Source organism: Erinaceus europaeus, chromosome 8, assembly GCF_950295315.1.
Source record: "Erinaceus europaeus chromosome 8, mEriEur2.1, whole genome shotgun sequence".
NCBI classification, from domain to species: domain Eukaryota; kingdom Metazoa; phylum Chordata; class Mammalia; order Eulipotyphla; family Erinaceidae; genus Erinaceus; species Erinaceus europaeus.
In genome coordinates, this window is record NC_080169.1 from 116,508,671 (window position 1) to 116,515,877 (window position 7,207).

The window sequence follows — 7,207 nt, forward strand, 5'->3', positions numbered from 1 at the left end:
GCTACAGCCCGACTCCCACTTCTGATAATTTCTAATCCAAGTTTTGAACTCTTAGATTTATAAATATTTTATTTTGAGTAGATATAGTTCTGAGGCAACTCATAGTTTCATGATTATTCTCCTACTTGTTTGGATTAAAATCTCTTAATTTCATCAGAATACAAATGACCCTGTGCTGGTAATATTGTGACATAGTTCCTTTCTGTAATTTGATCTAGATTAATTATGTGGCAGAGTGGACAACACTATTTCAATCCGAGATACATACACATATTCTATTTCTTTAAAAAAAATCGTAAATGTATTTAATCATTGATTCCCACATCAAGAGGTTATAAACAATAGACCATTTGAGGGAGCCGGGAAGTGGTACAGCAGGTTAAGTGCACATGGTGCAAAGCGCGAGGACCAGCATAAGGATCCCAGTTAGAGCCTCCAGCTCCCCACCTGCATGGGGTGTCGCTTCACAGGCAGTGAAGCAGGTCTGCAGATGTCTATCTTTCTCTCTCCCTCTCTGTCTTCCCCTCCTCTTTCCATTTCTTTCTGTCCTATACAACAACAACCACAGCAATAACAATAACAATAATAACAACATCAACAGCGATAAACAACAAGGGCCTCAAAAGGGAAAAAAAATTAAAAAAAAAAAAAGACCCATTGACATTGAAAAATAACTGTAACAGCAAATGTTATCTGGTTCTCTCCTTGCTAGTAAAATGGAAGAAAACCAAACCATGGTTACAGAGTTCATTCTACTGGGATTCTGCCTTGATTTAAGTATGCACATATTCCTTTTTGGACTCTTTCTCCTGTTAAATATATTCACTTTTCTGGGGAACAGAATCATCTTGGGGCTCATCTCCCTGGACTCCAGACTTCACACCCCCATGTACTTCTTCCTTTCACACCTGGCTTTGGTTGACATAGCCTATGCCTGCAACACAGTGCCCCAGATGTTGGTGAACTTCCTTGACCCAGCTGAGACCATCTCCTTTGCTGGCTGCCTAATGCAAACCTTTCTCTTTTTGACATTTGTTGTCACCAAGTGTCTTCTCCTGCTGGTGATGTCTTATGATCACTATGTGGCCATCTGCCGTCCTCTCCATTATTCTGTTATCATGAGCTGGAGAGTTTGCATCACCCTGGTGCTGACTTCCTGGGCATGTGGTTCCCTCCTGGCTCTAGTCCATGTGAGTCTCATTCTACGACTTCCCTTCTGTGGGCCTCATGAAATCAACCACTTCTTCTGTGAAATCCTCTCTGTCCTCAAGCCGGCCTGTGCTGACATTACTCTCAACCTGGTTGTCATCTTTGCTTCTTCTGTGTTTATCTTAGCGGTGCCCTGTGTCTGGTGCTGGTGTCCTACACACGCATCCTGGTGGCCATCCTCAGGATCCAGTCAGGAGAGGGCCTCAAGAAGGCCTTCTCCACCTGCTCCTCCCACCTCTGTGTGGTGGGGCTCTACTTTGGCAGTGCCATCGTCATGTACATGGCCCCCAAGTCCAGCAACTCTGAGGAACAACAGAAGATACTTTTCTTGTTTTATAGTTTTTTCAACCCCATGCTGAACCCACTAATCTACAGCCTGATGAATGAGGAAGTCAAGGGGGCCCTGAAGAAAGTACTGTGCAGGGGAAGTTATTCCCAGTTGGAGTGAGTTTGTCTCAGTTACCTCATGTCTCAGTTACTTCAATTCTTCTTCTAGCATTTGTCCTTCTTCCGTAGCCAGCCAACAGCGTCAGGTTGAGCCTGATGTAAAGTTTCGAGACCTCCTTTGAATCTGGAGAGGTGGCAGTCGTTGACTATGTGGGTCATAGTCTGTCTGGAGCCGCAGGGGCAGTTCGGGTCATCTCTGGCTCCCCAGCGATGGAACATAGCGGCGTACCGGCCATGGCCTGTTCGATAGCGATTGAGGAGGGCCCAATCATAACGTGCTAGGTCAAAGCTGGGTTGACGCTTACAGGGGTCTGTGATGAGGTGTTTGTTCTTTACCTCAGCTGACTGCCAACTCTGTTTCCAAGAGACTGGAACAGAGAAGTTCAGTGTAGGCGTAGGGGACCAGATTGGGTGACGAGACGTCAAGCGTTGGACAGGGTGGGCAAAGATATCCGCGTATATTGGCAGGTCCGGTTGAGCGTAGACGTGGGAAATGAACTTAGATGATGCCGCATCCCGACGAATATCTGGTGGGGCGATGTTGCTAAGAACTGGCAGCCATGGAACTGGGATGGAACCAACGGATGGTTCCAGAAATTATCCTCATGAAGGAATATAATTTGGAATCGACCAAGTGGACATGGGGGCTACGGAACCATACTGGGGCACAGTATTCTGCAGTGGAATAGCATAATGCCAGAGATGATGATCGTAGTGTGGAAGCGCTTGTGCCCTGCCAGGATAGCCTGAGGGTACTTCTTCCCAAGCTAGTGCTCTCTGGGTTGGAGAAAACTCAACTGGAGCCGATCTAGGCTGCTGTGTGGGAGAGGGATCAGGAACTCGTGCCGCACCAACTTCGCAGGAGATACACTCTGGAACTCTCGGAGCCGAAAAGCAATTTCCAAGTGTCTTTAATCAGAACAGCAGCTGTTTTTATACTCTCCAAGTAGGGTGGAAACAGGAAGTGATATAGAGAGGGTGGAGAGAAAAGTGACTGGTGAAAATCAGAGTGTGACAAGGAGGAGCAGGCGAGAATCCTATCACTGAACCACCAATGCCCTGGAGGGAGTGCTTTATGTAAAAGTGATTTATGTAAATAGAACAAAGCTTTGAATGGGATTAAATCTATCCCTATGTAGGCATATGGTTAAGCAGAAGCCAGGGGGAGCTGGCATACTATCCAACAGCGCCCCATGAGGAGCTGGCCAGTCTTGCAATGATGTTATTCCTCACGCCCACTTTACTTCAGTGATTCACTGGAAAGCAAAATCCCACCTTCACTCATCCTTCTCTGTATAGCTAAGACTGAGTGAGTTCCCAGAGACTGCAGAATCCCCCTCTTCCTTCCCAGGTGTTATTACACTTGTCTGCCTTCATTATACTGAATTCTATTCAATATATTAATTTCCCAGAAATTTTCCTGGTGAATTAAGAATGTTGAGAGAGAAAAAAACTATTTCCACCTCTGGTACTAATCACCCAAAATTACAATATGTACTCTGCCTCTGATTTCACTAGGTTTAGTAATAGCAAAACAGCAAGCATGTGACTCCATGAAAAGTAATTTTTATTCTGTATACAGAGAACAAGGTGTGGTGGGGGGAGGGATGCTACATCATTGTTCTGTCATCTATAGAGGTCCCTGATGCTGCTTATGGTTCTTGACTTGATAGCAGGATACAGAAACAAGGGGAGGTTGCAAGAAAGAACTGTGACACCAAGGGTGAAGTTGGAGATGTCTCAGGACTGGCAATATAGAGAAACAGAAAGTAATGGAAGAAAAAGTCTTGGCAATGCATGATTTTTGCTTCATGGGTCAGAATTAAAGACTCACTAATTCAAGAACATTGGAATGAGCTCTTGTAATTTGTGCATTCAGGATGTCACTGATAATTCCCAAAACTTTCTAATGTAGTTTTTAAAAGATTGGGAAATTTCGAGGGAGTCAAGTGGTAGCGCAGCAGGTTAAGCGCAGGTGGCACAAAGCACAAGGACCGGCTTAAGGATCCTGGTTCAAGCCCAGGGCTCCCCACCTACAGGGGAGTCACTTCACAGGTGGTGAAGCAGGTCTGCAGGTGTCTATCTTTCTCTCACCCTCTCTGTCTTCCCTGCCTCTCTCCATTTCTCTCTGTCCTACCCAACAATAACGACATCAATAATAACTACAACAATAAAACAAGGGCAACAAAAGGGAATAAATAAATAAATATTTTTTAAACAATTAAAAAAAAAAGATTGGGAAGTTTCATGACAGAAATCTTAGGTGGAACTGCAAAATTTGCTAGGATGATGTCAAATTAGAGAAAAAAGAGTAAAGAATTCTTAAGCCAAAGGTGGTCTCAAGGAAAGAAACTTACCTGGGTACAATGTGGAGCATTAGAGAAGCCTGGAGTACAGAGTCCAGGTGCAGGGAACTACCTGTCAAGACCCTTAGAGCACTGTGTACAGTGCTCCTCTCTACTAACTAACCAAAACATTGAGGATGCCCATGATGCTTCCCAGTCCTTCAGCAGGTATCTGTAGCCAGAAACCTTGGTTTTTCCCTCAAGCCTGTCTTTGCTAACTGTGCTCTTCCCAGCAAAATAACTTCATACTGCCCAAGTCTCTACAGATTCTCCTGTAAGACAGCTGAAAGTCTCTAAAAAGAAACATGCAAATGGGCTTGTTCTGAAAGTTTAAAGGTTTGTGGATATATGATATTATGACTTACTATCATGAACATTAGATGTGAAGTTCTAAATCTTGAGTCTGGTGCCCAAGCTAGGAAGAATCCTGGGATAAGTAGGTTACTCAGAACTGTCTTTGTGGCTTTAAGGACAAACTTTACCAATAATTTATATAATACTATATCCCAGACTCAACCATCTCTGTGAGTTTATTGGCAAAAGCCACAAGGAGGACACTTTATGAATCTGCTCTTTTCTCAAATGATATGTAAGACAGAAAACCTGCTCTAACTTAAAGGAATTAAGATGTGTTGTGTTTTTTTAGCTAGAGACAGAAAGAGAATGAGAGAGAGAGAGAGAGAGAGAAGGAGAGGGAGAAAGGTTATAGCACCAATGTTCCTTCAATGCATGTGAGGATGTGAGGATCAGGTTTGAACCTAGGTTGTGTGCATGGCAAAGCGATATTCTATCCAAGTGAGATATTTCCCTGGCCCCGGATTTCATTTTTATGCCCAGCATGTATAATCTTGACGCTGGAGTTTACATTTCTGAATGTCATCTCTCCATGAGGGGAAGGACAAGAACCAGTTCGTCTTCCTTCTCAACAATCCTAACATGGAATGAGCACTCATCAAACTCTTGGTAGCTAAATAAAAGCCCACTAAGGAAAGATAGAAACAGGCTGGAGGTATGGATCCACATGCCAATTTCCATGTTCAGTGGAGAAGCCAGACATCTCACCTTCTGCAACCCCATAAAGAATTTTGGTCCATACTCCCAGAGGGATAAAGAATGGAGGAGATGGGATACAGAATTCTGGTGATGGGAACTATATGGAATTGTACCCGTTATCCCACAGTCTTGTCCATCATTATTAAATCACTTACAAAATTTAAAAAGAAATAAAAAATAAAATAAAATGAATGGCTCTTTATCTCTGAGACTCACTTCCAAGTGTTCACTCTTGAGTCATTGACTCCTTTATGACCTTCTTTAAATTCCTCTAATTATGGGTTAAAGCACTATAAAAATTTAATGGTAGCTGATAATAACTGCACACTTACTACGTGTAGACATTATGTAAGATGCTTTATGCTAATCATCATGCCAAGTTTGTGAAGACTATTCCAACCCATACATCTATATCAACAGGTAAGATGAAGCTTAGAAAAGTTAGTTTACCCAAGGTGATGAAAACATTTATTGGTAGAAACATAATTCAAGACCAGTTAGTCTGGCTATGATTTAACCCTGAATCACCCTTGTAGAGAATCTACTAATATTCATAACCTGGATGTCTGCCATTTGCAGTGTACACTCAATAAACCTTGGACTCAGTAAGCAAATGAATAATCATGTGGCAAATTTCTATCCAGAGTTTATGGACGGCAAATGTTTTCCCATCTTTCATTCATATCTGATAGCTTATTGTCCGTTTGTCTCATCTAGTTCTTAGAGTGTATTCTCAAAGGATAGATATGAATAACATGTTATTGTTTTATGATCTCAGAGGAGAAAGGAAACAAGTTAGGGTAGAGGTGCAGCATTTCCTATGTTTATGGGATGTTTATTCATTTCTGCTAGAAGGAATGGTAGCGATTGCCAAAGAAGTGAGTTGAACCTGTGATTCAACTGTTGAACCTGTGATTCTGGAAGACTAGGTAGGTGCTTGTGTCAGATGGGAAGCCACATTTGGGTGTTGTCTTTAAGAACACTAGCCCAGGGTGGAGGCAATTGTGGGTAGTAACTCCTGGAAATGATAGGGCTGGGAGTCTGTGTACAGTAGCCAGAGCACTTAGAACCTGAAATTGACACCTGCTGCCTCTTTGGCATGTGGTCCAAGGATTACCAGCCATAGACCTGCGAGATTGCTGTTTACTGTTCACTGTGATGACTAAATATGGGTTCTTGAGAGAAGATAAAAACGAAAGGAGAAAAGAAATCTTGTCCCACTGGGCAAAAACAGGACTATGGTTTTCCTTCTCTTAAACATTTTTATTTATTTTATTTTATTTTAATGAGAGAGCAGGAGGGCGGAAGGGAGTGGGGAGATTGACATAAAGACAGCAACAGACCAGAGCACAGCTCAAGTTTGGCCTATGGTGGTGCAAGGCTTTGAAGCTGGGACCACAGAGCTTTAGATATGAGAGTCTTTTGCGTAGCCATTATGCTGTCACCACAGCTGACAGGACTATGGTTTTCAAAAAAAAAAAAAAAGAAGAAGAAAGAAAAACATGGAAGAACTTCATACTTCTGCATTAAAAAAAAATTTCAAATAGTATTGTTTCATTATTATCTGCTTTTGAAAAGCCTGTGTTTCTCTCTCTGCTTATTGGTTTGTTTCAATTTCTGAAAGTATGCAGAGCCAAAAATAAGTGTATTCTTAAGCCTGATATGATTCAGTCAGCAGAGTCTGACTTGGAGTTAAGATTTCTAGGTTCTCAACCCGTTGTCCCAGCAACTCACTGTGTGATCTTAAGAAACCAGATTCGTTCTCTGGGTATTAGTGTCCACATCTCTAAAGTGAAAAAAGCTGAAGACCATCTTTGCAAGTTCTTTTGCTATCTAAATCTCTCTCGTTGGTCTCCTCACACTTCATCAGAATGTGGGCTTTCACTTTTTCAAAAATGAAATGAAGGATGCTTTTAGTCATATGAGAAACATGAACAAGTGAAATACATGAACTTGCAAAAAAAAAATACTAAACAAATAAACCAAACTGTTTTTAAGACTAGACTTACCACTCATGAAACATCCCCACTGCAGGTGGGAAGTGGATCTCAAACCCAGGTCCTTGACATTTAGTACTATGTGCACTTAACTGGGTGCACCACTGCCCAGCACCAGAACACTGAGAAAGTTCCAATATGTATCAACAGCTGTAT

General features: G+C 42.3%; 1 pseudogene; it reads left to right on the forward strand.

The window, feature by feature from the left end:
• The first annotated feature begins 716 nt into the window (after positions 1 to 716).
• LOC103112904 (olfactory receptor 2A1/2A42-like) lies at positions 717 to 1,657 on the forward strand (annotated as a pseudogene).
• Positions 1,658 to 7,207: the final 5,550 nt, after the last annotated feature.